General features: G+C 41.0%; 1 pseudogene; it reads left to right on the top strand.

Annotated features, from left to right (window-relative positions):
• The first annotated feature begins 2,766 nt into the window (after positions 1–2,766).
• LOC140584032 (U2 spliceosomal RNA) lies at positions 2,767–2,999 on the top strand (annotated as a pseudogene).
• The last annotated feature ends 238 nt before the right edge of the window (positions 3,000–3,237 follow it).

Raw genomic sequence — 3,237 nt, 5'->3', positions numbered from 1 at the left:
GTAGTGAAGTGTTGAAGAGCTGAAGAACTGGCTTTACAAAGGAGACACTGACGTATTCATCGCCTGAAAGTGCATCAGTGAAATCCAGCATTGGGCCCAGTGACTTGCTTACAGACTCCAGCACATCTATATCTTGCCAGGTTGGAATTAGATGCCGCAGCTTCTTGTCTGCAGACAGGACCTGAGTTAAAGCCTGCTGCTGCTCTAATATCCTGCTGATCATCATCTGTCTGGAACCCCATCTTGTTTGGCATTCTGAGATGAGACAATGTGATGGTAGATTGAGTTCCTTCTGGACTTTTGCCAGGGCATCGCTGGCCTTCCAGCTATGAGAGAAGTGGCTCACCAGCTTCTTGCAGACTCCTGTAGCACGATCATTGCGGCCATCCTTTTTCACTGCATTTTCTAAGCGGAGAAAACAAACAAAACATTGCGAACTTTAATTATTGAAGCACACTGTTTTATTTCAAACAATAAATGAAGAGCTCTTTTCCGAAACGCGATAGACGCCAATAATAATTTCCTTGTTTAAAATGTACTGCAAGATGCAGTTTCTTTCCAAACCCCAATAAGCACCGAACTTAATTTTAGCCTAGTGAACGTTCTCGCAATCCAACGTGGCTGCGCTCCTAACAGATGTTTGTTCATTAGGCTATAATTCCTCAAAATAAGTAAAAAAATCTTATTCTCTCTCTCTCTCTCTCTCTCTCTCTCTCTCTCTCTCTCTCTCTCTAAGTTTTCGGTGCTGATGCAGGACGCGTTCATGTACACGGCCCCTAAAAGCTGTGACAAAGAACCAGCAAAAGTAATGATTAGGAATATGTAAAATATTGCAATGAGACATTTTAATTGTTTATTAATAACTGCGAACATGAAAAATAAAAGACAAAAGACTTTTAAAAAAAGACAACCATCAATTTTTGGGAAAAATGGATGGATTTATAGCGTTTTGAAAAGAAAAAAAATTTACTTTGAATTTTTCAACAACAATATAGTTGTTTGATTTAATAATCATTATTCAACATGTTCAGACTAAGCAAAAAACATTTTAACAGGATAAATTGAATATTCACAAAATGTGTGGGTCTAGGTAAAACAATTAATTTCCCTGAAAACTATTGAAATGGAGTTATCGCATTTTGGAAAAGAGCTCCTCAAATGTGCTCATAAAACTATTTTTTGTTTAAAATTAAATGTTTAGTGTCTGTATTTTTTCTTACGTTTTAAAGCTCTACGTACACACATGCAACAAATTCATTTTACAAGTTTTGTCAGGTTCAGGACAGGTTATTAAGTAAAACAGCTGAGTAAAAATGTATTTTTATTTTGGATAAAGATCATGGTCATTACTCACCAACTGCAAGATGCAGTCTGTGGCCGAAGCACTGTAGCCTGGTCCACTTGTTCAGATCGGCAGCTTTCACCATGTTCGCTGCATTATCTGTTGTTATACAGACTTGACGTGTCTCATCTAAGCCCCAAGCGGACACCGCTTCTCTCAGGGCCTCTGCGACATTCTCGGCTGTATGACTTTCCGGGAAAAATGCCGTCTGCAAACAGCGACTTTTTAGCTCGAAGTCCTCTGCGATGAAATGGACCGTCAGACTCATGTAGGGCTCCGTTGTCCTGCTGGACCACAAGTCTGTTGTAGTTGCATAGTATTCCACGTGCGACAGTTCTGCTTCAATCTTAGATTTGCATTTTTCATACAGCTCTTTTATCGCAACTTGGGAAAAATATGTGCGGGATGGTATAACATACCGCCTGTCAAGCGTTCGGATCATTTTCTTAAATCCCTCTTTGGCGACGGTATTTAATGGCAACATATCTTTAGCGATATGAAACGTTATTGCGTCTGTTATTTCTTTCTGTCATTGAGAGCCTTTCTGGTAAGGTGTCACACTGGCAAAGGCATCACAAACATTTGTTTGTTTTGGTTGACATCCAGATTTGGCTTTGTATTCGTTGTAAAGAGCTTTGTGGTGCCGTTTTAAGTGATCAGACAAATTGGTGGTGTTTCCATGTTTTGTGGCCACAACTTTATGACACTCCATGCAAAGTACCTCTTTTTGGTCAACATCCTCCTTTTTGTAGCCGAAATAGTCCCAAATAGATGATTTCGACTTTCTTTTTGGTACGAAATCATTTTTTTGCGGCGGATCCTCTTCGTCGCGCATTTTTAGCAGTGAATGTTGGCTGTGAGCGGTGAGCAGCGACACAGCGAACCAATCACTGTGCAGGCACGCGGAACGTGCATGTCACCCCAGCAACAAGCCATACAACAAACTCGTGTTTACTGTGTGCTACCGTTCTCTTAATACACAATGGGCTTCTACCCTTCACATCGTATGTTCCGGCGATGTGACTATCGCTCACGCGCACATCGCGATGTCGATGTCAAAACAGAATATCGTTCAGCCCTAGTGCAGAGCTTGGAAGTCTGCGGATGTGTTCCTTTTTAACCCTCTGGAGTCTTGGGGTAGGGGACACACTTTCACTAACTGGGGCATGCTCACACATTTCATTCAATATCATAAACTTAATTCCTGGCAAATAAATTATTTCTTATATATTTGGTTTGGTAACAAACTCATCTTAATCTTAGTGTACTTTAGATTTATGTGAAGTTTGTAATTTGACATTCAAAGTATAGACATTGCAAAATGCACTTTGGAACACTCTGTGGGTGTTTGTTTAATATTATCTTTGAAAGTCTTATTGTACTGTGTTGGCATGATTTGCATAGTGTGGGAATGTTTCAGCCTTATAGATTGTGATTATGTGTTAATGTAAGTAGTACAAGCATAATATTTATTATTCATGTATTTGAGCTGATTTACATTTTGTTTTGGTATGAAAAGGTTATTTTGATACGTCCCCCATGGAGGGGACCACATATTAAACGGATTTTTGGAACAGGGAGCCGGAAGTGGGGCTTGCCCCATCTGCTCCAGGCATCGACCCGGTATTGCAGTGCTTCCGGGAACGGTGCACCTCTACTGCCCCCTGTTGTTGAAAGGCAGAACTGACTGACTGAATGGGTGACTAATAGACTGAGTGCCTCTGGATGGCCAACTAATTAGCCGCATGTGGTGTGAGGGAGGGGCCCTGTCCGTGCGCGGCCCCAATTTTTCTTTTTTTTTAAAGTAAGGTGACACGCTGTCGTTTGTGCGGTGGGCAGCTGTGCTGAGGTAAGGCATGACTTCATCTTTGCCTTTTGAATTTTCCCTCATGTTT

Source organism: Paramormyrops kingsleyae, unplaced genomic scaffold, assembly GCF_048594095.1.
Source record: "Paramormyrops kingsleyae isolate MSU_618 unplaced genomic scaffold, PKINGS_0.4 ups29, whole genome shotgun sequence".
Classification (NCBI taxonomy): domain Eukaryota; kingdom Metazoa; phylum Chordata; class Actinopteri; order Osteoglossiformes; family Mormyridae; genus Paramormyrops; species Paramormyrops kingsleyae.
Note: the sequence above shows the minus strand (reverse complement) of the source record. Positions and strands in the feature narration are given on the sequence as shown.